Here is a 27222-nt window from a genome sequence, read left to right on the forward strand (position 1 = left end):
TTTCAGTGTCCGGAGAGCTGAGAAACGAATATTATGCCTTGTACAATGGAGGCCAAAGAGAAATGTCTCCATAAAAACACTACACACTGTGACTCTTTTTAAAAAAGTTTACAAAGTCATTACTAGAGATTTCAGCTTTGAATTTTATATTTAAAAATGTATTTCAAAGCTTTCTACTTTTCCTATGCCTGTGTATTACAGTCACTTGCTGGTAAGAAGTTTTCTTCAACAGAGTACTTGTATATTTACAACCAAAAAAGGATTAGAGAAGCAGAAAGGGGCCTTACTTTTTCTTGGTGCCAGCATTCAATTATTTCTTTATCAGTTTGCTTGCCGTCCAGGAGGGTCAGCTTTTGAGAGCAGGCTGCAAGAAGCGTGGTGAACTGTTGCAGGGCTTTTTCCAGCTGAGCAGCCTGTGCTGTGAACTCCTGCTCCGAGGAGGCCATTTGGCTAACTATATCCTCCAAGTTGTTTTGGGTTTGAAATATGCTCTCTTCCCACTGCTTCCAGTCCGACTGCAGGGCCTGCATCTCCGCATCTAGCAGTTCACACCCACTGGGAGTTGTGTTCTGTTTCACTGCAGGAGCCAGTGTCTCAACTCTGCTTAGGCGGCTTGCACCAATCTGCCTGGAATCTATCAGCTCCTGCAATGGAACATTGCCATGGTAACTGAAAGTGCTGTGATTCACTACAGCTGGAAATCTGAACACTTACAAATGGAGGGCAGCACATTCTACTGGGAAGTAACAGCCAGCATTTTGTGGTGAACAAAGCAGCAGTTTCAACAAAAACATTTTCACAATACCCACACCATCTAAAAATGTAAGTGAAAGGTTAAAATAAAATTATAATAACAAAGCAGACAGAATGCTTTAAACAGAGTGACTCTGAAGCTAGTATACTCTTAAATTTTCAGAAGAGTAGGAGAAAAACAACTTTCCTTAGACAATGCAAAGAAGCTTTTTTAGATTAAGATGGGAAAAACATGTTATCTTTAATATAATAAATGCTAGTGTGTAGCTGATCTCAATTGTTTTAAGGACATATAAACAGAAATGTGAAGTGCAGAAGGAGTGCTTTGCAATTTTGCCCATAATTTGTGATGCACCATTATTGGCTGCACAATTTCTTGCTTTCCAAATTGTGTTATATTTGATTTCATACATAAATGTGAGATCACATGCTGTCATAGGAACTATAAAAGACCTCTATAACCTGGGGGAATATAGCATGGAAGAAGAAGCTCTCTAAATAGCCATCTGTGCAGTATATGACCCTAATATCAGTAGTACTTTAGTGCCCCCCAATCATTCATGTATTTATCTCTCAACAGCCCTGTAAGGTAGGGAAGAACTCTCCCCGTTTTACAAATTGGGGAACTGAAGCACCTGATAGATTAAATGGCACAATAAGGCTATGACTGAGGTGGGAACTGAACCCAGGACTCTTTCGTGTCAGTCTAAAAACCTGCTTACCAGACCAGCTTCCTACACTTTGCCTGAATCTAAAACTCCTCTATGAACATCTGAAGTGAAATGTTTTGACAGCAAATATATGTGAACTCTGCTCTCATACTGCATGCAGGGATACATAATTTGCTCTGGAGTGTATAAACACAGACAGTGACAGGGCCTCAGAGATTCAAGTGGGGCAGGGAGCATGCAAGGAGACTCCCTCACTCTACGGGCCCCATGTATCAGCACTTCCCCAGTGCTTGGAGAAGTGCAGGGATTGATCTCTCTGTGCACCCCAGGGCACACATTGCCCTAACAGGACAGGAAGGGGTGTGGCAGAGGAGTGGCCCTGCCCTTGTCTCTGTTTCTTCTCCATATAGCTCTGCAGATGGGGCAGGCATACTCGGAGGACCAAGGTGATGCAGCCTGTGTATTGGCCCATTAAGACAGTGGTTCTTAACCAGGGGTCTGCAAGCAGGTTTCAGGGGGTCCACCAAGCATGTCCAGTGTTAGACTCGCTACGGCCCAGGGCAGAAAGCTGTGCAGGACTGCAGCCCGAGCCCCAACACCCGGGCCTGAAGCTGAAGCCTGAGCAACTTAGCTTCATGGTGCTCCTTGTGGTGTGGGGCCCTGGGCAATTGCCCTGCTTCTTACCCCTTAATGCCGGCCCTGGGTTTTATATTGAGAAAAACAGTTGTGGCACAGGTGGGCGGTGGAGTTTTTATAGCATGGGGGAGGAGGGGCGGCTCAGAAAGAAAAAAGTTGAGAAACCTGGCATTAAGGCACAATTACTCTCTGAGCCTACTGAGATGCTGCTGCTTCCAGTGTGGGCCTGTGACTGAAAGCCTCAGTTTTGGTTTTACTTAAACCACAGGCACAGCAGCTGAGAACAGAGTTTGGCATAGCAAGTGCACTCTCAGCTCAGTGAAAAGTAACAACCATTTCAAACAAATAAAGGGAAACAGTATCTTTAGATCCCACAGCACTTCTGGCTATGTCCTGTTTTAGTGCCCAGGGACAAAGTTACAGACAAAACCAGTCCAGTTGACTTTTCTTACGTTAATTTTGGCTAGTTTTTTCTGTATGGCTGATGTATCTCCAGATGCATCTGACCAGCGGTGCAGTTCTTCCTTTGCAGAATGGAGCCAGTCTGTGAATTCGTGGATGGCATCAAGGTATAGCAAATGGTCCTTCACAATGTCTTCCACTTTCCTCATTTTCTCCTGTCAATCACATGGAAAACAGACTCATTTGTGCGCTTCAGGAGTAGCATAATCTTTTGTCTCTCCTCCCCTTCAGTTTGCAGTGCTGTTTTGCACGCTGTCTCCAAAGTATTCATTTTAATAATTGCCTTATAAACTATCCACAGTAAAGAGTTATGTTTTGCCTGGTCCTCCCCTTCCCCATCATGCCTCAGCATTAAAGATGTGCACAGTTTGGTTGAGGAGAGGAGAAACTAGCTTCCCCAAAGTGCAGGAGGAGGGGAAAGTGTGAGAGCAGAGCCATGGCCCTGCTTCCCTTCTGCACCGGCCAATAGGGAGGCTGTAGGGAATGGGAGAACACTTATATCCTTTAAAGGATGGCAAAGCTGCTGCTGTGCTGATGCAGCATGTGCTCCCTTGTAGACCCAGATAGCATTCTGGTAGAGTGAGCAAAAGTTGCCAACTTTCACGCTGTAAATAAGCAACCCGGCTTTCACAATAAGCCAAAAAACAAGCTCATCCCATTTCACTGGCTGTAGTTTAGATGCACAGTCTGGCCTATCCTCCAAAGTACTTGCAACCCCTCCCAACTTGGTATTGTCCACAAACTTTATAAGTGTACTCTCTGTGCCATTATCTAAATCATTGATGAAGATATTGAACAGAAACAGACCCAGAACTGATCCCAGCGGGACCCCACTCAATATGCCCTTCCAGTTTGACTGAACCACTGATAACTATTCTCTGGGAATGATTTTCCAACCAGTTATTCACCCACCTTATAGTAGCTCTATCTAGGTTGTATTTCCCTAGTTAGTTTATGAAAAAGTCATGCGAGACAGTAACAAAAGCCTTACTAAAGTCAAGATATACCATACATAGGCTTTTATATTTTATATAGGCTTGCAGAATTCAATTTTTATTTATTTAAATTTTCACAGTTGGGCAAAATTATGGTGTTTAAAGGATTTTTTATTTAAATTTTCAGTTGTGCGAAGTTATGGGGGTCAGACAATAACTATTTAAAAACAGTGGATGTTGAGATTCATCCAGTTAAATCTTTATAACCATTAAAACACAAATTGTCAACTTCACATGTCAAAACATACAAAGTAAATATCCTTAAATCAAACTGTAACAAGTTCTCAACCAGCATTTTTCTTATTTTGCCTATCTGTAAATGTCTATTATTATTGGTGGAAACATGTTTTCATTGGTTTGCCTGTGTCTGGTGAGTCTATCAACATTTACTAATAAATATCGAATCCTTCCAAGCCTAACCTTATGGAGAATATTATACTGCCGGCCCCTCCTTATTAAATGGAGTAAATTCCAATTTGAGTACCTCTGCTGACTGCAGCTGAGGCATAATGGCATGGGGAGAGAGGTAGTCTCTCAGACAGGCAGGTCCCAACCCATTTAGGGTATACAGGGCAGAACGGAAACATACATAGGTTATTCACCTACCACTAAAAGCCCCTCAGGGATGAAACATGTCAGCTGTGCTGCAACGTTACATAGCTTCAGGACAGGAAGGAAAAACAAAGAAATATTGTATCCAGTAAGAAACTAGTTCTGTGGCCTGTGTTAGGGAGGAGGTCAGACTGGATGGTCACAGTGGTCCCTTTTGGCCTCATAATCTAGACATTTATGAATCTATTGCTTACAATCCAACTTTGCCTCCAGGACACTGCAAGGAAGGTGGGGAAAAACAGAAGACTTCCGAAAAATTGGTCCAATGCAAAGAAAATCCTCCCTGATCTAAAAACAGATGATTTGTCAGGCCTGCAGCACCTTAAAAAAAACCACAGCTCCTACACTACACTGGAGGGAGGGCAGCTAGCAGGAGCAGGCGGCTTTTGAAAGGCCACGGAAAGTATAAATATGGTGGGGGGGGGGCATACAGGAGTCAATTAGCTAGCCTGGGTACTCACCCTCAGCCAATGGGAAAGTGGCAGACCTGAGGGAGGGTGGGCTCCCCCCTTTGCCACATATGCCCCCTCGCGCGCGCGCACACACACACACACACACACTCTCTCTCTCTCTCTCTCTCTCTCTACTTGGGCACCAGGTTGCATCTCCTGCAGTCTGTCAAAGATCCCTCCCTCAGTGAGCTTGGGGGAGGACATTGGCAGAAGGGGTCCAAGAACAAACAGTTTGTATCCTCTTTCCTCAGAGACCATAAAGATGTGCCCTATGACATGTCTAATATTCAATGGCCCATAAAACAGATACTTTCATCTTCATCTTCTTTATAGAAATGTGTTTTCTGTTCATTAAAGCAATTTGTTCTTCTCTCGTGCTTGTGTAAAACACCCCCCCCCCCCCTTCTTTCCCATACATACACAAGTGAAACATGATGGAAATAAATGAGAAAGAAATAAAGTTTTAAAAAAAGGAATTGCAGAAATATCATTGTATATAAGACCTCAAGCTTGAAATATATAGATCTCACTACTCAAAATTCATAAATATTCCATCTGATAATCCCAATTTCCCAAGGGAAACAAATCGTTGCATCCCAGTGAATTACAGCAAATTAAATTGGACTCTATCTTAATAACTGAAGCAAAAAAGCCAAGAAAACGTCAACACTTACATGGCTTTTCATGCAAGTAAAATTATTGAAATTGAGTGCCAGGGCTGCCCTCTGATTATGTTTCAGCATAAATATGCAAGCAGGATATTATTTAGGATGTGGTTCTTTAATTGCCTTCTATGTTGATTTTACAGAAGTGTATGTCAATATGCTCATTAATTGAAATGGAACTGAAATCTTGGCACAAGCTCATTTATCAAAACAAGTATGTAAAAGTTTGCTTTCTCTTATGAGGCATTTACCTTGGCCACAGTGGTGATGTCACTAAACTGTGTTTTCAGTTCCTCTTCAGCTGCTTCCCTGATAGAAGCATCCTCAGTTTTCTCATATAGTTCCTTGGCTTGTTCAGTGAGTCGATGCAGGTCACTAGAGTGATCCTCTATATCAGAAACGATAGCCTGGAAGTGATCCAGTTGAGAAAACTTCTCTTTCAGACCAATCTGGGTCTGTAAAGGCTGTTCAATTTTGTGATCCACTGACTCCAACCACTGGTCGAGCTGGCTTTTCCTCTCCAGATGGTCATTCCACTGCCTAATCACAGACTCCAAACAGCTTACATTAAAGACACAGATACAGTACAGGTCAGAAGTCTTGCAGGCCTTAAGGAAAACCAATTCAGTGGCACTATAATACTCACCTGAGGAGCCCCATGGAATAAGTGCTACCAAGGAGATCAAGTGTTCTACAGCCTAGCACATTGACAGATGCTGTTCAGAATGTAACCCCTCTTTCACTAAAACTACTTTCACTAAAAAGTGGTATTTTGTAAGAGTCAAATTGCCTGAAATTCAATTGTGAAAATTTTCACAAACATATTTTCAGAATTTCACACAGCCCCAGAACAGTGAAGTGCAATCAAAAAGTTTTAATTCACCATTTTACTGGTAAGGTGATATTACCTGTTGTAGCCCAATTCCCTCTTCATAATTGTACTGAATACAGCAATTACACTTTAAAAAAAATCTTCTGATTAGAAAGACTCTACTGGTCTGAGAGATATTTCATATATTTTAGTGCAGAATACAAACAGAACCAGTAAATGTCTGAAATCAATAGACATCTTTTAATCCACTGTACCTTTTCAAACTATCAGTATTTTACTTACTGGTAAAAAACCCACCTTTTATAGTTCTTATTGTACACGTGTCTCATACATTTAGAATACATGTCCTCTTCCAGATATTTTCTGTATCTCTCTTTAGCAAAACTGACCCTTTCCATTTATCAGTTCAAACTGTTGCTACTTCAGACCTCTTCACTATCATCTGAATTGTTACAGTAAAAGCTGTTTTATCCAGCATGTTGTGGGAATGGGGGATGCTGGTAAGTGAAAAATGCCGGTTAACTAAGAGGGAGGGAGTTTGGGTGTGGGTGGGTGTGGGGCTTGGGGTGCAGGAGGGGGTGTGGGGCACAGGTTCTGGGAGGGAGTTTGGGTGTGGGAGGGGACTCGGAGTGCCAGATCCGGGGGCGCTCACCTCGGATGGCTCCCCACAAGTGGCAACCTGTCCCGGCTCCTTCTAGGCAGAAGCGCTGCGGGCGGCTCTGTGTGCTGCCTCCACCCACAGGTGCCACCCCCAAGTTCCCACTGCCCACAATTCCCAGCCAATGGGAGCTGCGGAGCTACCGCTCGGGGCGGGGCGGGGGCAGCATACGGAGCCGCCTCTTATAGTCTTGGCCTTCACAATGCACAGTCAACCTGTGGAATTCTTTATCGGAGAATGTTGTGAAGGCCAAGACTATAACGAATTAGATACGTTCATGGAGGATAGGTCCATCAGTGGCTATTAGCCAGCATGGGCAGGCATACAAAACCATGCTCTGCAGTGTCCTGAGCCTCTGTTTTCCAGAAGCTGGGTGTCGACAACAGGGGATGGATCACTTGATGATTTTCTGTTCTGTCCCTTCCCTCTGAAGCACCTGACATTGGCCACTATCAGAAAACAGGACACTTGACTAGATGGACCATTGATCTGACCCAATATGGCTGTTCTTATGTAAAAGACCAGGATTTCACCCCAAGTTTCTGTCATAAACTGGCATAAACTGGGGTGAATTTAGCCACAGAATCAAAGTGAAAATTTAGATAGCGTTTATCATTGTAATCTTCCACACACATCTCTATCGGAGTTGTGGAATAGGGGTGGGGGGGAAGTGCTAATAAATGAGATAGTTGGGTAACACTGACTAACTCCAGACAAGGAGGTGCTCTGCAGGTTTCACATGAAACTCCAATGTACCTTAATCCTGACTCCTGAATAAAAAACAGCCCTTCTCTCATAACAATAATAAAAAGTGCAGCAGTTCAGTAATTATTGAAAAACTGACAATTTTTGACTACTCAGTTCTAGTTCTTTCAGACTACCAAGCACACTGAACTGTGATTGTTTTCTTGTTGAGGGAAGTATTTTTGCAATGACCAGTTTACACTGAACTCTGAACTTAAGCAGAGGAATCACCACATTGTCTTTCTCCGTATTTTTTTCTCAGATAAGCACTTCTAAATTACATTTCATTCTGGGCCAGATTCTGCCAGCATTACTTACTTCGAGCAGCACATTACATTTCAAGTAGTCATCAGTGGAACTACTTGCAGTGTAAGGTACTCATCACCGGGAGAAAGGATGTCAGAATCTGGCCCTATGTTTAAAGAGAAACACAGTGAGTTTACCTCTGACAGCTCATTGAAGTGTTGATGATATCATTCCATACATCCTTTAATGTTTGTAGCTGGGTCTGTATCATCTTCTGCCCTTCCTCATTACTGCTTCTGAGGGCTTGTTCGCCTTTACCAATGGCCATGTTCAACTTAACTTCACCTTCACCTTTCATTAAAAGGATCTCCTGTGCAGCAAAAAGGATCACATGTATCAAATCCAACCATCCAGCAAACATAAAGGAAACCTCCAAGTTGCTACTCCTCTAGCAATATTCACCATTGTCATTTAGTTCATTTACCCCTTCTGCACCATACTCCTGTGCATCCCTAGTCAACCTGGACCATGCTTTCTCAGGACTGCCTCTATGTAAGCCCAAAAGCTTGCTTCTTTCACCAAGAAAAGTTGGTCCAATGAAAAATATTACCTCACCCATCTTGTCTCTCTATTTATATTTATGCAGAAGTGCTGTAGCAGCAAAGCATAAAGCCATATAAGTGCCACCTGGTGCCTCCTATGGCATTTACCTATTTTGCAGCAGCTAATGATAGCTATGCCCTCAAGTTGTATGACTGTGGCAGAAAAAATCCCTCTGTTTCCATGAATTAAACTCTAATGCAATTTTGACCTGATGTGCTAGCTCATGTAGCCCTGTGCTTTACCTGAATTTGCATCAGCCGCCTCTCTAATGTGGCTTTGCTGCCGACAGTGCTCTTTGCAGAAGCCAGCTTATCTTGAACATCTTTCACCCAGGACCACATACTCTGCAGTGCTTCCTCCAAGGCTTGATGCTCCTGGAGTGCAACCTGACATGTTCGCAACTTCTCCTTGACAGTTTTGACTAGGTTTTGATAGCTGGTGAGGTTTTGCGAAGCCAGACGTACTTCCCTCCCAGCACCATGTCCTTCTTCATTTAAAGCTTGAGCCCTCTGGGAAAGTTTAGCAAAGGATTCTCTAAAAGAAAGATTTGGGATTGACAATTAATTTTAGAAACCACTTGAACTGTTATTGCCATAGTGAGGATGGAAAATTACTTAATGCTGCCAGCATAACCAAGTTTGACTGCAGTCAGACAACTCATAGTTGCTAGAAAAGTTATTTTGAACAAAGCCAAATTTGAGTGTATAATATGAAACTCATATATTGATTTAAAGTAACGTAAATAACCTTAATGAGGGCCTACACTCTTGCTTTACCAATAACTGTTTGGTGGCAACAGTAATCAAGCTAAAAACAGCGATCAGCACATTCTAATTTTATTTCCCATGACATCCACCTCTACTGATATTGCCAGTTCCCTCTCCAACATGTAATCTATCTTAAATATTTATCTGACTCCCATTACAGTAGTATCGGAGCACTTCACAACCTGTGAGGTAGGGAAGTATCATTATCCCCATTTAACGACCGGGGAAACCAAGACACAGGAAACCAGAGCTAAGTGACTTGCCCAAGGTCACATAGGAAGTCTGTACAGAACAGAAAACTGAACCCAGGTCTCCCAAGTCCTAAACTAATACCCTAGCCACTGGATCATCCTCTCTCTTGTTCCTGTATGTACTATGTTGAAGTCACATCAGACAAAAACCCTGCTGGAACAGCCCTGGATGGATGGATGAGGATCGAGTAAGTGCCTTCTTTTAGTATACTGTGAAGTTTAGCAAAACAATTGAATAATATTTTTTTCTACCTTTTCCAACAAACTATAAAATGTTTGCACAACTACACAGTATACTAAAAATGGCAATTACCTCGTCGTCCACTAGCTGATTCCCAACTCAAGTAGGATTCCATGGCTGAGAGGTTTCATGGGCACAGTGCTTGGAGGTCAGCATATGAGCGTGCAATCCAAGTGGAACTGGATGCCAGGGGGCAAAAGCAAGAAAACAAAAGTTTTTAAATGGACAATGTGATAACTATTACTATTAGTGTGACTTTTGGGGGACATCTAAACCATATTGCTAAAGCTGAGGGTGCTGTGCGGTAGTGCTGTGCAGATCATCTTTACTAACAAAGTTACTTCAACTTCCCCTTAACAGAAATGAGCCTAAGCCATTAAGTTTGGATCCATATTCAAATTCAAATTTCCCCAAAGTCTGGAGCTGTTTGGACGCAGCCTCTTGTAAGCTGTTCCTTTGACAAACTGCATCCTCCAGCACCTCTCTCATATACTAACCAGTCAGTTCATTTAACTATGGCTGAACAGAAGGATTAAAGAACAGTGGCAACAGGACATTAGAAAACGTGTTTTTATACCTTGCAGCCAGTAACTCTTCAAGAAAATTTTCCACTTTCTGCACCTCATTTTTCTTCTCTGGGATGTGCTGTTTGCTCTCTCCTAGTGCTTCAGTACTTATCCTTTCCTCCATTTCATGGATCCACAGGGTCAGTTTCTTGTGCTGATCCTCAAAGCTACAGAACAGAAAAGTATCCCTTTAAAAGCAATTCCTAGGTGTGCAAAGATACTATTGAGTTTATACAGTATAATGCATACCCAGTAGAGCAGAAAAGCAGGCTGGATACCACTTTAACTTTTAGTGAATGAGAGCTCCACACACAGCATACTTCTGCAGTGACTACTAATCTAAAAATACTCAGCAAGGCTCTAAAAATGTTGAGCGAGATCATGGGAATTACGGTGGGAAAAGAACCTTCCAAAATTTAAAGTGACAGTGCTTGTATTTATTACCATATTCAGTAAAGATAAAGAGGCTAAAACAAAGTCTCTCCAAATCTTGCTTGTAATTAAAATGTAACCCAAGTTTGTTTGTTTGTTTTTAAAAAGATGTCTAAAATTAGGCTCTTAAAATCAAACTTAGGCACATAAACAAGTGACCAGATTTTAAAAAGTACTGTGCACCCAACAGATCCCACTGAGGTTAATAGGAGTTTCTGTATGATCAGCACTTCTGAAAAATAAGGCCATGGATTTAGGAGTCTACTTTAGTTTCCTTTTTCTGAAAATCTTACTTCAATGCACATGCAGGCACACACAAAATTTCCATCTGATCTCATCTTGCTGTTTCATCCAACTACCCATTAATACTATTCCTGTTACATTAGCGGTAAACATATTCTGAGCTAATAAATACCTTAGAGCCTTTGGCTTTTCAGTTTGTTTAATCTAACATACAGAGCCCAATTGTTTCCCCAAAATTATTAGCACAGAGATGAATCTCTGAGCTTCTCTCCAGAGGAGGGGGTGAACAGGTCCATAGTTATTACTTCTTTAACTGCAAGTTTTAATCTCAAATCATCATCTATATCCTCACAGTCTGAAAATTTCAGCATCCACTGTACTGCCCCACCTCCAAGCCATTTTATAATAAAGTTCTGCAGCGCATCTGGTTCTGTTGAAATAACCCACCTTCCCAGTTCTAAGGCACAGTCTTCCAGAGCCTCTTTATCTTTCAGGCATTGTTTCAGGAACCCCTGGAAGTCCTGGTGTGACTTTGCTATCTGCTCCTGGATACTGCTCACAACTGGTTTGGGTAAATAAGCATACACATTTTCTCCTTGCTTGGAGACAGCATCTAGTTTGTTCTGTCCCTCACTAATCGAGTCCAACACTCTCTGTGCGAGAAAAGAGTACAGGTTAAACAAGCAGGATTAGCCAATAGCTAAGGAAGCACTGTATACACTAGGGATGGCCAGACTTCTCTAAGAAGTTCAGAGCCAATGTCTAGTAGTGGAACTGATTACAACTGGACCATTTTATTAAAATCTATGATGGATGGAATGGACAATTCCCATCTGTTCCCAATACATACCCAGCCCTCTCTGCCTGTTTTATGTAATCTCCAAGACTATGGGCAGACATTTTAGGGATTAGGGTTATTTACAAGAATTGGAGCAGCGTTTGCCCTGTTTGCACTCTTTTCCATGACAGATCAGATCAAGGAAGTCCTAATATATCATATCATTGTATATCTCAATGAGGCAGTGAGCAATAAAGTGTGAAGGAGTGGGAAGAAGAAAGAAAGATATTGTAGGGAAAGATAGGAAAGGGGTAAGGGACAGAGTGAGAGGAAGACAGAGACAAAGGAGAAAATAAGATATAGAAATTTGCAGAGAGGAAGCAAGAAGAGTTTTAACAGAACAAAAAATCCCACAAGCTGAAATACATTTGGTTGACATCTTTTGGATGTGGTACAGTAATTTATTGCTATTTGGAACCATTTTTATATTTTCTTTCTAGAAAAAATTGATTTGTCAGATTTCTGTAGATATAAATTCGGTAAGACATGGATGCAAATTGCCAAAAGTAGCTAATTATCACCTCTTGATTTGATAACTCTACCTGCAAATCATGTAGCTTTGCTTCTATGGCTTTGCTGTCCCCAGACCTATCAGACGACTCTTTTACTGCTTCCTTCATCCCAGAAAACCACTCCTGGAATTCCTGCATCGAAGCTTTTAAAAAGAAACAGAAGATATGAACAAGTTTCCAAAAAAGGCATTTTACACTTGTACAATCCAAAATACCAGTGCAGATATCTTATCATCCCTCATTGGGGGCATGATCCAAAGCCTGTTGGAGCTAAAGGAAAGACTCTTATTCACTTCAGTGGCCTTTGCATCAGGCACCATGAGACTGGCCTTGGTGATAGACTATATAGAGCATTTGTGTGCTATAAAGAGATGTTTTATAACAAGGGGGATTATAATGGGACTAAGTGGAAGATGAGAAACACAGGAGGATTTCATCAGGAAAGGCTGAATTGGAACTCCTGTCATGAGGACTGTGTGTATTAAATGAGGTTGAATTTTGTTTTTGTAAACCCTTCAGTTTGCAACAGAGATTGAAACTAGCATTTGGTGAAAGCACTTTTATGAAAGCCTCTCTACAAGAACAAGAGTGTCACTGTAAATGATGTCAATGGAAACTTTCCACCAACACTCTCTGGCAGACTCTTCTGAGGCAGTCTGATTCATGGCTGCGGTCTAACAGCTCAGCTTAACAAGCACTCAGACTCACTGAGGACGTGTTTCTCCAGGGAGTCCTGCATGCTGGCCTGCGTTCTGGAACACAGTTGGGTCACAGCTTCATACTTCTGTATCAGTGAAGTGACAGTGCAAGCCAGAGTCTCCAGTTCCACTGTGTGGTACTTGCGGCACAGGCTATTGAGGTTCTCCTGCGTCGAATCGATGCTGCTCTGCTGGAGCTGAAGCTCTTTTTGTGTTTCCTAAAGGATAAGATTGCATCGTCAGTGCGACACGCCCAGCTAAACAAAACAGCTGCCTATTTCCTCTACTTTCCTGCTCCTCTGCCCTTCATCCAGCCACTTGTTGCAGTTACCAAGAGCACTCTGCAGCAAGGAATTTGTGGAGGGAATTGAGGAACAGGGTACTAGATTATACAATTTCCTGATATTTCCCAACTGGCTCCTAGAGAATGTCAAATCAGCACAGAAAAATAGCTCTTTTTAGCAATCGCTACTGTCATTTTTTTAAAATATATATTTTTAAAGCACAACTGAAAATAATGTTTATTTGCAGTCAACAGTGAGGGTTCATTTGGGGTACAATAGAGCTGTGTGGAGAAAGATAATTCCATTAATGGAGGATTTTGATATCTCTAAATTTGGTTTCATTCTGCTTTGGAACAAAAAAACAATTTTTCTGGACATTTTCCATTAAATGAGATGGAGCCCCAGCTCCAGGGCAGTCCATCCGGTGGGCAGCCCCAGAGCCATGGACTCTGGAAGCACTGGAGTCTCTGACTCCAGCTGCTGAGGAGCCAGGTGGGCAAGCTGGCAGAAAAGCAGATCAGTTTCTGATCAAAACCTGCCTGGCTGACAGGGTTTCACTGGCCCCAGCCTGTGTCCCATCAGAACTTTATAAAAATCAAACCATCTCTGAAAAACATTTCTATTTTGACGAATTGGCAAATTCCAGCAAAAAAAAAAATGTTTTGTCGGCATTTTTCTGCCCAGTTCAAAGGTACATTAGGAAAGCAATGTGAGTTGGGAGTTTGGGAGAGAGGGGGAGGATCATTAGCATTGCCTTTATCCATCTGGGGAACAGCATACAAAGCTAAATTTATATCAAAACTAAAGTTGAGAGTGGCTGTTTCATCAGAATTGCCATTTATTTACACCACAAAAACCTCCATGCTTTTTGTCACAATATGGCCATGCGTGGTAGTCAGTATTCACGGAGAGTCTAGGATTTAGATAGCGGAGCTGCTGTAGGTGACAACTGAGGTGCATTAGGGTAGAACCTAATATTATGCTGAGTTCTATCAGAGCTATTAGTCCCTTAATTGCATGAGCTCCAAATTCACAACAATTAGAAGGGCAAAAAACAGGATAGCAAACATTCTAAAGCAATGCCTGAAAATAGTTAGATGAAACAACATTAGTTCCTGTCACAATAAAAAAGACTGCTATTCATTTCATTTCTCCAAAAGCTTTGCAATACAATGAGAAAAAATGAAGATCAGAAATGCCGTTCATTTCTTTAAAAATATGACAGTGTTCTTTTCATTGATAACCTAAAGTATAAAAATAGATAGTTTTAATCTGATCAGATGAAAATTAACATGTACATTTTAATAAATTGAGATCATTTTAATCTGATCAGATTAAAATTAACATGTACATTTTAATAAATTGACTGCCATTATGACCAATCACATAAAACAATGCTGGAATTAAATACAGGAGCCACTATGCAATGGAAAGTATATCTTCTGTAACACTTACCTTCACTTTACCTAAGCTCTTGGGATCTTGGTTACAAGCACAGTTTAACAGTGACTCTTCTACTTTTGTGAGCCAGTCTGTCATGTGATCTATAAACTTTAGTAACTGCATCTTCTGAGCACTGAAATCTTCCAGTGTCTCTTTTGCTGTCTCAGACATTTCTTTGGCATGTTCCAGTTTTTGCCTTAAATCTGCTTCTAGGAACTAAAACCAAAATTTCATACATTAGAGCACTACAGTGAATCACTTGGGCCTAGTATTATAACTGATGGGCAGTTCACGTGGTATAACAAATGGAAAAAAGGGAAAGTGGGATGTGAGGCCCTTTTTTTTCTTTTTCTTTTTTATGTGAATGGATACAAATATTTAAAGTAAATGAAAATGGCAGACACTGAGGGTGAAATCCTGGCTCCGCTGAAGTCAATGGAAGTTTTGTCACTGACTTCAGTAGAACCAAAATTTAACCCTGAATGAATGGCTATCCAACTCTGAGAAAATTAAAAAGTTAGTCTCCCTCTCTGCAGATTCAACATTGGAGTCATTAAACAAAATGAGTCTTCATCTGAATCAAACCTCTAAAATAAAAAAAAATAAAAAAAACAGTAAATGGGGATTCAAGGTTCCTGTTTTGGCCAATTTCTAATAATAATTAGTTTGATGCTCTGATTCTAATCCAATGTGCTGTTTCTTGGTTTTGTAAAGTAGGCCAACATAATTATGCTCCACTGCAACACTACCTTTCAAATAAGAAGCTATCTCTAAATTCAGATGGTGGCAAGTGCTTATAAAACTTGAACCCCTCTGTATTCTACAGTATTTTGTTCAGAAACAATGTCAGTAACTAATTTAGAACTCTCTCAATAGGAAGAAAAATTATCAGAATAAGAGCAAGTGTAATATGTTCCCCCCAATAGACAAAGGCTATAGAAGGGGCACAATTTCAGAAGGATACAGATTGTGCTGAGTGACACCTAACTCTTACCTGAAGATCTGCAGTTGACTCTTGACTATTGGTCAGTTCTTTGAGATCTGAAACTTTTGAACTAAGCTGCTCCAACTTCTGTCCTTTATTTATAACTTCAGACTGTAAAACAGAATGTAATAAATATTTTATACTGATCATAAAGAGCTGAATGAAGCTATTGGTAGGTGCTCAATAAATAGAAAGAAAGAAAGAAAGAAAGAAAGAAAGAAAGAAAGAAAGAAAGAAAGAAAGAAAGAAAGAAAGAAAGAAAGAAAGAGACAGACAGACAGAAGTTTAGCTATTCAAACAAAGTTAAACATCATTATCCCTCGGTTTCCTTGTCTCACAAAAATACTTCACTTCTTTCCTTTTGTATATTAAGTTCAGAAATTTTCCTCTTCACTAAAAAACCACACACAGGTCATTTTAGAGTTTAAAATGTTTAACAGCTTGAGTCTCTGAAAAGTGGCTCAGTAAAAATGGGAATGTCTTTGTTAATGAGACTGGAAAAATTTACTATGGTCATTAGGTTCCACTTAATGGAATGCAGAGTATAATGCACAACCCTCTGTTTTTTATTACAGAGAACTGAGCTCTGAAAAAAAGTCAAATGTAGAACTAAATTGTGTGTTGAAAAGAGTTGTAATATGACTGCTGCCCTTTATTCACTGACATGTCAGGATCTCTAGTTTACTGTATATATTTCAATGAAAATTCTAGAGAAACATTTTATTTGTTAAACATTACTGAGAAAGCTCATAACTTTCACTTTGTAGTTTCCTGAGATCTGAAATACTAAACAAATTTCTGATACAAATATGCATGCTATTGCAGGGAACATTAAATTAACACAGATCTCATTGATTAGAAGAGGTACATTAAGGGCTAAATTGTGGCATTAAGGTGGTGCAGAACCACCTCAGCAAAAATTCCAGGAGGCATTGTGCTTCAGGGATGCACAATGCCATCCAGAGCTCCTGAGACATGCAGATGCTGTGGCACTTGCAAAGTAGGGGCAGTGTGTGCTTCTCTCTGTGCTGAGACTTCCCTATTGGCTGGTCCAGATGGCGAGGGTGGAGGGGGGAGTAATGGGCTACAGCCCTGCTCATTCCTTTGCAGAAGCCAATGCAGAGTAGTGGTAGCTGTGCAGAATTCTTGCAGTCCCTGAGTGTAAAGACATCCACTGTACTCAACTCCTGTACAGTTCTTGAGCTCAGTCTGTCCCTTGCACACCTGAGGCCTGGGCACAGTCTGGTTCTATGCAAAACCAGACTGTTTAACACCAGTTTGTTTGGCTGGTCCCAGTGAGAAATGGACACAATGGAATACAGTTTTAATGTAATCAAAGCAAATATGTTCCCTTTGAAGCATTTCATACTATTTACCTGTATTACTAATACAAACTCATTATCTGTTTAATTTACGATCACTTTTTTTAATTAATTCCAGAGGAAGTAGAAGAAGCGCATTCTACAATGGACCTGCTGTATATTTTTGACACAACACTATTTTCTTAAATACCCATAGCAAGGGAGTGCTGTAGTACCACAGCTCCTTCACTTTTCTAGGATTTAGAGTCTAATATAGTGGCTCTCAAACTTTATTGGTTCACATACTACCTTCTTAGAAAATTGTTGAGAAGTGAACTGATGGACCATCAAGCTTACATACCACCAATGGTCACATACCAGAATTTGGGAATCTCTGGTCTAATGTATTAAATCAACTCTTATTTAACAGCCCATTCTAGACAAAAGCCTAAGTAATGCATTAGAGTATTATTAATGAACGCGAATCTGCTGTAATTATTGTTAATGCAGGGTAATCATAGTGTCACAGAAATGAAGTACTAGTGAACTTCAACACTGGATCCACCACCTGCTGTGTGACTAAGCCATAGCTCTAATAAAGTAATGAAACATTCCAGATATGCAGAGAGATTTACCATGGAGTGAGACTTGCAAGAAAGGGTGCTGCATGGAATCAACAGCAAAAGGGATATGAGGCACTCTTAAACCAATTTAAGAGTGTCCACATAGGTGGGCTTGCTCTTATTTTACTAAATTAGTTTCTGAACATATTGAGTGAAATCAAACCAAGCCCAAATAATTTGCCCTTTATTCTTCAGCACACCACATCACCTTCATTGTATCTACAGGAACGTCTGACTTTTAAATTGGGATTTTCAAAAGTGCTCAGCATTGGCCTAACTCTATTCCTATTGAAGTTAATGGTAAAACTCCCATCAGCTCCAATGGGACTAGAGTAAAGCCAATGCTGACTGTCTCAAAATCCCATCCTTAATTTTTTGACAAGCCTCATATAAGGAGGCGTGGTTACAAGAAAGACAATGATGGAGTTTAAATGCAGTTTAATGCCAAGGTACATCAGTATTAGTTCTGATACTAACAGACAGTCTCAAAAAGAGGGTGGGATATAGCTATTAGATTTTTACATTCTCCCTAATGGGTTGCTATGTTTGGTAATAGTGTAACTGAACAAAAGATCAAGAACAAAAAAAGCCAGATTCTCGGCGGATGTCTATCGGCATAAGTTCACTTACTTCTGTGAAGCTATGCTGATTTATACCAACTGAGACTCTGAATTAAAGCATTTCAAACATTTGTATCATTTTTTTTGGTAAGCACCTGAAATTCCTTCAGGAAGGCCTCCATTTTCTGGCTGCTGTTCAGGTTGCTGATACCTTCATTCAATTGAGAGATGGAATTACTGCACCATGCATCAATTTCATCTCCAATGGTGAGCACATCATCCCATAGAGACACGCTTACACTCAACTTTTCTACATTGTCTTCAGTCCTCTCTGACACCTGTTGGAGAGGGACAGACATCAATATCCTTAATAATTAATTTCATATTTCTTTAAGCTTGAGCCAATTGCAAGAAAAGTAGCTCAGAAACAACTGGAAAACCTAACCTCGGGTCTCTTATTTTACAAACAGAAACACATTCAGAACAGCAAGACTTTATTATCTGCATTTCAGGTTTATTTATTGTAAAACTGACATAAACCACTACATGCCGATGCCTCTGAATGTGTATACTTTGATGAGGAAAAGAGTCGCAAGTGGAATTAGCTGAACAAATGTCCATTGACTTTAAAATGTGTTATATTGCTAGGATCCCACCAAACATTGAAAATTCACCTTAGAGCCAATTTTGATGCATCAAAACTAGTTCATTAGTAGTGAGGGATGAAATTGGTCCAAAAAACCCAAGTCTCAAACCAAACATGAACCTTCTTTTAGATTAACTCTCTGCGCGCACACACACACACACACACACACACACACACACACACACTCTCTCTCTCTCTCTCTCTCTCCTTCCCAGTTTCCCTTCTTTGACTTCAAATAAGCATCATACCTCTGCTTAAACCCATCTAGGGACCTCAAATGGCTTAGCAGTCTCAGCTAAATAGGCTGCGGTTTTCAAAACTCATGAGGCTTGCAACTAACCTGGGGTCAGGAGGCAAGTAGGGAGCAATTCATCATGCACGCTAAGGAATTTCTCATCTGAGCAAACCCCAAATGTATGGTACAAGAACAGAAAAGAGCAGCTCACTAAGAGCTTCAGAAGGATTTCAAACCATAAAGGGATTTGCATATAAAGTTCTATAGATATGAAATCTTAAAATATTATGTTTTGTAATATACGATGGGCCACATACTCAGTTGGTGTAAATCAGTGTACCTGCATTGACTTTAAAGAAGCGTCACTGATTTACAGCAGATGAGGATCTGGTCCAAATTTACACATACCTGTATTTCAGACACCAACAGAAGTGTGCACTAGTCTGGTTTATAGTAAATTACATCCAAATAGTCAGTTTCTCAAAAAATGCCTTTTTTTAAATCTAGCAAATGTACCTGATATATATTTCTATGAGCACATACTGTAGGTACAAATCAATCCCAAAATATTTATGATTTATCCCTCTGAGATTTATTCCAAAGTCACCTTTAGTTAAAAAAAAAAAAGTATTTTCAGTTCCTAAGAGAAGCACACACATTGCAACGTATTCTCGGACTGTAAACTGAGTCTGCCGTATAAGGAAAACATCATTCATTGTCCTTACATCCAGCCATTTGTCCACAGTACTGTTCATATCTGTTTTCACCAGCATGGGATCACAGTTATGAATTCTCTTCAGCTCTGCTAGCAAGTGTTTTCCTTTATTAGTGAAGGCATCCAGCTCTTTCTGTCTGTCATTTAGTTCATTCTTGACAGCTTCATGCTGTAAACATAAATGTTTGCTTGTTTAATACAGTCATAAATAAATAAATAAAAATTCAGCTCCCCAGCCATCCACCTCTAGAGACCTAAAGTCACTGAACATATGGAATGTGTTTTATAGTTATTCTAGTTTCTTGCTAACAGTTGTCGATGTCACTAAAGACAAGGCAATCTGTAGTTCTTGGAATAAGTGGAATAAGAAAATAATGTTCTGACAGTTAAAGTACATGAGTGGTTATGCAATAAGAGGTTATGGGCCTATTACAGGACTGAGTGGGTGAGGTTCTGTGGCCTGTGATGAGCAGAAGGTCAGACTAGATCAGGGGTTCTCAAACTGGGGGTCGCAAGGTTATTATGTGGGGGGTCCCGAGCTGTCAGCCTCCACCCCCAAATCCCACTTCACCTCTAGCATTTATAATAGTGTTAAATACAAAAAAGTGTTTTTAATTTATAAGGGGGGGGGGTCGCACTCATAGGTTTGCTGTGTGGAAGGGGTCACAATACGAAAGTTTGAGAACCATTGAACTAGATGATCATGATGGCCCCTTCTGGCCATAAAATCTGAGTGGGAGTAACAAGACCTGGGTTGTTTTCCCACTCTGCAATAACTTGCTGTGGGACCTTGGGCTAATAATTTACAAACTTTCCAAGCCGCCATTTTCCCACCTGCAAAACGGGGATAACAGAAACACATAACAGTCATGCAGCATAATTCACTAATGTTTGAAAAGTGCTTTGAGAGCCTCAGACAGACGTGCATGCAGAATGTGCTGCAAGGGAGGGTTGACGCATGCTGGCATGGCTGTATGAGGGATCTTGCAAACTCCTGCATATGTTCTTTTGGCCAATGTTGTCAGGAGGTCATTGTCATAAGGCTTATATTAAAAAATGTTACCAGCAACATCAAAATAAACTAAATAGAAATAAAAGAAACCCTCTGTAAAACAGACATTGTAGCATGATGGACTAAAAGTCTTCTATGCAACAGTTTGTGAAGTTATAATTCAGAGAACTTCACTTTAACAGGATGATTACCTGAATTATAATTCCAGATATTATGATTTTTATAAAACATAGCCCATAAAGAGACACGTTTTAATACTGTGTGTTTTATGGTGCTGACTACCGAATATTAATGAGGATTTTGCAATAAACCCACTACAGGCTTCCCATCAACATTAACACTTTCTAATGAATGGAGAGAGTTTAACTCAGAACTTACTCTCAAGGCGGGTTGAGGCTTAAGAGTGACTTCAGGCCAGCAGAATTTGGAAATGTAATAAATGTAATTCATGAAGTGTATGGAATATAGGGAACCAAAGTCCTTGACACTTTTCCGTGTCCAGTACTGTATCAAAGTAACCACTTTGGATAAACTAATCCACAGGCACCGTCTTCTGACCCCCGGTTCTGACCCAGGCTCTGTCCCCACTCCACACAAGCCCTCACCCACCCCGCCTTTTCCCACCCCACCCCTTCCCACCCAATTCCTCCCCCGAGAGTACCACGTTCTTGCTCCTCCCCCTCCCTCCCAGCCTCCTGCACACCACAAAACAGCTGTTCGCGGTGGGTGGGAGGGAGGGGGAGGTGCTGCTCCACGGGGCTCACCGGCGGGCGGGAGGCGCTGGGGGTGAGTGGGGGGAGCTGATAGGAGGGCTGCTGCTGGGTGCTCAACACCCACCATTTTTTCCCCATGGGTGCTCCAGCCCTGGAGCACCCACAGAGTGGGCGCCTATGAACTAATCCCATTGCTGGGGGAAGGAGACAGAGAATGTGTCATGTTTCAGAAGCAGAGGCTAATTTGCTGATGTTGCAGCATCAGTGCCCTGCACTGTCATGGAAGAGACCAAAGTTCAGTTATTGGCTTGTCCTTTCATTTTGTTTTCAGATGAACAAAAATCATCCGAGAGGTTATTATGGTAAAGCATTAGTAACATGTTAGGCATTTTCTTTCTCAGTGCCTTTGAGTAGAGTATCCATCTCCAGTATCTATGCACAGCTTCTCCTTGTATACAAATGTAGATTTAAAATCACTAAAGGAATGTACAATATACTTAAAACAATAGAAAAGCAGATTGAAATTGAAAGGCTTTCCTACAAAATGCACAGAGTGCACAGTAATGGCCAGATTCTTCCCCCATCAAAGCCAATGGGAGATTTACCATTGATTTCAGTGGGAGATGATTTGGCACCCAATACTGCAAGGAACTTTAAGCAAGGATCAGACCAACTTCTCGTCAAACACAAAAAGAAACGATTCACCAAATTTGTTGAAACCGAAGATCCATTCAGTTATTTTTAAATGAAAATATTTGAATTACCTTTGATAAAGCTCTTCTGATATCCTCCTGATCCTTCAAAATGGATTTGGTCATAGTCACGTTGTCACCATTCTCTATGACTTTAGTTACTGCCGATTTCAAACTCTGATATTCTTTCATCAAATCAACCAGGACGCAGCACTGCTCCTGTCTGTAATGGAAAATAGCTGTGTTGAAAGAATGGTGTTCATTCTGACATTTGTGAATCCAGGGGATGTGACACAGGCATTTGTCAGGGAGAACTTCCCCCGGAGTGGCCCAGGGGAATCAGGTTAGAATGTTAAAGCAGCAGGATCTATGTGGTTATGTACATACTCATCCTTATCACTTATACAGCACTCTTGATTCATCAATCTCAAAGCACTTCACAAAGGAAGGGTCTCTCACTGCCATTGTACAGGCGGGGTATTTGAGCAAACTGACTTGCCAAAGGCTACATAGCATGTCAGAGCTGGTAGTACAACCCAGGTTTCTTGATTTCCAGTTCAGTGTCTTACTTACTGGACCATGCTGTCTGAAAACCACAGTGCCATGTAGCTGGCTTCTGATTGTGCGTTTTCAACCTCTTGTATCGACTAAATTAAATTCAGTGAAGGATTTCAAGCTTCTTGGTTAAAAAGGAAAAAATAGAAATGAAGGCTGAAGAAGAGGGAGACCTGTCCGGCGTCGCTGATTTTTCAGTCAAAATATTTTCTTTCTTAAGTTTAAAATATTGTTTCAAACCCCTCTGGCTTGAGACCATTCACCTGGAAAAGGGAACAGTTTGCTGCTGAAGCCAGATCTTATGATTTTATTTTGGATTTCCCTGCCTAGACAGGGAACTTCAGGTTCAATAGAAGTTTTCAACCAATTCAAGCTCTTCACGAGGAGGAGTCAGACAGAACAGGAAGCCCATATTTTCTTTATATAATGTACTTTGTTATAAACAGTGTTCCATTGACAAAAGGAATTTGAGAGCCACAGATGGCCAAGTGTGAACGTCGGTCATTTCTGAGTTCATCTCCTTCTCAGGAGCACACCAGAGAAATAACCATGCACAGCAAGATCCCCACTGGCTTACAGGAAAACAGCTTAAAATAAATAATTATATTTGTTAAAAACCGAAAGTTAAAATTACATTTCTTCAGGTCAGAAAGACTCACTATGAAACTGACTTTCAGGTACTTATATGGTTCCCATTACCATAGTATCTGAGCAACTCATAGTCTTTACTGTATTCATCCTCACAACACCCCTGTGAGATAGGGAAGTGCTGTTATCTCCATTTTACAGATGGAGAGCTCAGGCACTCAGTGACTAATGACTTCCCATATAGCAAGTCTGACACAACAGGGAATTCAACCCAGGTCTCCTGAGTCCCAGTCTAGTGCCCTAGCCACCAAATCATTCTTCCTCGCTGCCATAGCTGGGCTGTAGTTGGGTGAGTTAAAGGGAGCTAAATAACCCAGTTACATAACTCTTAAAACTGCATGTTTTATTCTTGGCTCTACCTCTGACTTGCTGTTTTGTGTGTCCTTGGGTAGGTCATTTTGCTGTTCTGACTCAATTTCCCCATATGTAAAATAGGGATAAATATACTTCCACAAAGGGATATTATGTGGATTAGTTAGGTAATGTCTTTTCATTGCTTTGAACATGTATGTGCTATTATTAATTATTATTTATTATTAAGCAAGCAGGTATGGCTTTATATACGTATGGTATCTTCAGTTCCCAGGTGGTTATGTCTGGCCTCTGAGACATCTGAGGAACTGGGGGGCATTGGGGCTAGTGCCTCCACAATGGAAATACTGTGGATGCTGCTCTATATTTCCATTTCCGTGTGTCATTCTTAAGTGAGTTGTTTTATGCACTCAGGCTGAGTGGGGCTCCACGGCTTCTGGGAGTGGAGGTGAGAGCAGGACCCAGAGCAGCTGTCACAGCGGGAGCAGGCAGGAACTGAGAGATGCAAACCTCCAGAACCCCCCCCAAAACTGGAGCTGGCTGCCCCCTCCCAAAGGACCCCAAGTCTTTGTAGCTCTCCTCACTCCCCATACAGAGCACCCACCCTGACTCCCCTTCCTATTCCTCACACCCCGACCTCCCCCACTGTCCCTGACTCTTCCCACTCCCCATGTCGAGCAGCCATCCTGACTTCCTCCCGCTCCCCAGGTTTAATACAATGCTTTGTGTGTTTAGGTCTCACTATTCACCTCTATCCCCCCATTCAAAGTGAGCTTCCGCTGCCTTATCCATGCCTTTGCAGCACATAAAATAAAGATGAGGAGCAGGTAGTGACCTTGACAGAATAGGTATAAGAGCCTGGTAAATTAAGTCCTCCTCCTCCCCTTTGTTCAGATCTGCACACCTCGTTACCAGATAGATATTGGGAAACTAGAGTGAATTCAAATGAACATAACACCTGTGGTGACTGTGATAAAGGGACTGACAGAGGAAGAAATCTATAGAAGTGAAATACACATAGCTTGGCTAAGTGCCAGCATGTATACAAATATTTGAAGGGTGTCAGTACTAAGGAGAGAGAGGAATTTTATAGTGTAACCCAGAGTCATGTTTGAAAGAGCCTACCGCTTATTTCAGCAAAAAAAACGAATGTACAAGCAAAAAACCTTAAAAGAATGTTAGTTTTCTTTTCAAACAAATGCAAATGCAGTTAAGACTGAGAAAAAATTACTGGAATATATATCAAGAGAATATATATCACTATATTCTTATATAGACAGATAGACCCCCACCATGCCCTGCTGAGTATTATCTAACAAAAGGGTGGGCAAACTTTTTGGCCCGAGGTCCACATCGGGTTTGCGAAACTGTATGGTGGTCCGGGTAGGGAAGGCTGTGCCTCCCCAAACAGCCTGGCCCCCGCCCCCTATCCACTCCCTGACTGCCTCCCTCAGAACCCCTGACCCATCCAACCCCACCTGCTCCTTGTCCCCTGACCACCCCGCCCCCTATCCACCCCCCCCGCCCTCTGACAGCCCCCCGCCCCAAATCCCACACCTATCCAACCACCCCCTGCTCCCTGACTACCCCCCGGAATCCCTTACCCCTTATCCAACCCCTCCCCCCCGCTCCCTATACTCCACCCCCTTACCACGTCACCCAGAGTGGGCGTCGCGTCGCGCTGAGGCTGCGGGGGAGAGGGGACAGCAGGGGAGGGGCCGGGGACTAGCCGGGCAGGACGGTACCACAGGCTGCATGTGGCCCGCGGGCCATAGTTTGCCCACCTCTGATCTAACAAATGGCTTGAGTTATGATTTTACTCAAAACAATCTTGAGCTGGGCTGACTGCCTAGAGGGTGGTGCTACATGCAGACATAGAGGAGACTTAAGCTCAGGAGTAGTTTCAAGCCCAGTGGAAGATTGGCATGTAGCAGAGGTAGCATGCAGGGAAATAGTGCATTATGTACATTCTAATTATATAGTATTCATGTAGTCTTAATGGACATTTCAAAACTTTCCAACCATAGGGTAAGTTCAGAAAAGCACAAAAGAGCACATAATTAATATGGATTTATTAATTTAAGATATCCTATCTCCTAGAACTGGAAGGGACCTTGAAAGGTCATTAAGTCCAGCCCCCTGCCTTCACTAGCAGGACCAAGTACTGATTTTGCCCCAGATCCCTAAGGGGCCCCCCTCAAGGATTGAATTCACAACCCTGGGTTTAGCAGGCCAATGCGCAAACCACTGAGCTATCCCTCCCCCCAATTATATCACGTTTGTACAGTGCTTTTAAGATATCAAACAGTATATGATTACTAGGTGGTATTATTGTATATTGGAGTTGATGTGGCAAAAGAAATAATATACAAATACCTAAGCTCTCTTTCTCTACCAAAAGAAAGGTACTCCTTCTCCTTCATTTTAAGTATATCCAAAATCTACTTACTTTTCATGGATTAGTTTCTTGGTATCCTCCCAGGTAGCTTCCAAACGATTTATCTCTTTGTCAATTTCAGGCGCTAATGTTATATCCTTTTGGGCCATTTGTTTTGCTTTGTCCATCAACCACTGCAGTTCATGCTGGTATGAATTCAGTTCATCCTCTAGTTGGTTAAAGATCTTTAATCTGCAAATTGAAAGAGTGGTTACACATTTACTTCTTAGCTTCACTGAAAATGAAATCAGAGCGAGAAAGAGAGAGATTGTATATAAAATATGTCTGAGGGTCAATTTTTGACTTTAGATGTAACAGTGTGAATCTGGGACAACTCTACTGAAGACGAAGTTACACTGGACTGATGCTGGTGAAACTAAGATCAGAATCTAGTCCTCTGTGTTTCTATAACCATACATGCATACGCCCCCTCTCCTCAATTCTCACACAAAGTGTACTTGGAAATATTCTTCTAGAATTTTAGAATCCCTTTTAAATCAGTCTCCTTTATAATCTGACAGTTTATTACAGTTAATGGGTTCCATTCATGCCTTGCTAATTTGTGAATACACAATCTGCAATGTCTGTGCTAATGGAGGCAGCTGTGCCCCAAGAAAGGGCTAGCAGTTTTTGTACTGCCACTTTACAGTATGGATTCTCTCAGGATAAAGCAACTTTTAGTGGCAGGGATTTCACCATCTGCTTTTCCAGAGAAAGAGATCTGAGGGATGTGCTGAAACAGAGCATCTGCCGTGCCCTCTCTTCTGCCAGACTGCTCACTTTTGGAACTGTGCTGGCTGCCTCCACAGACTGTGTGTAACTTGCATCACTGCAACCTTTTCCTTTGCAGACTTTCTACCATTGGAGACCTAGATTTCCCAGGAGTGAATTTAACCCAAGGAATAAAATGATTATGGAGTAGTCTGTCATCAAAACATCTAATACTATGGAATACAAGCAAAAAAAAAAAAAAAAAAAGGCACCAAAGATCAAGTACTTCCTAAGATTTTTGTTTTACCTTTGTTGTAGTGCCTGAAGTGTTGGCTCCTTCAATCCTTCTTTGTCAGCTCTTTCCTCAATATCTTCAATGCTCTTTAACATCTGTTCTTTACGCTCCATGAAAGACTTCTGTAAGGCTCCAAGGGCTTCTGCTTCACTCTGTTTGGTTCCCAACAGATTTTGGA

Source organism: Emys orbicularis, chromosome 3, assembly GCF_028017835.1.
Source record: "Emys orbicularis isolate rEmyOrb1 chromosome 3, rEmyOrb1.hap1, whole genome shotgun sequence".
NCBI lineage: Eukaryota > Metazoa > Chordata > Testudines > Emydidae > Emys > Emys orbicularis.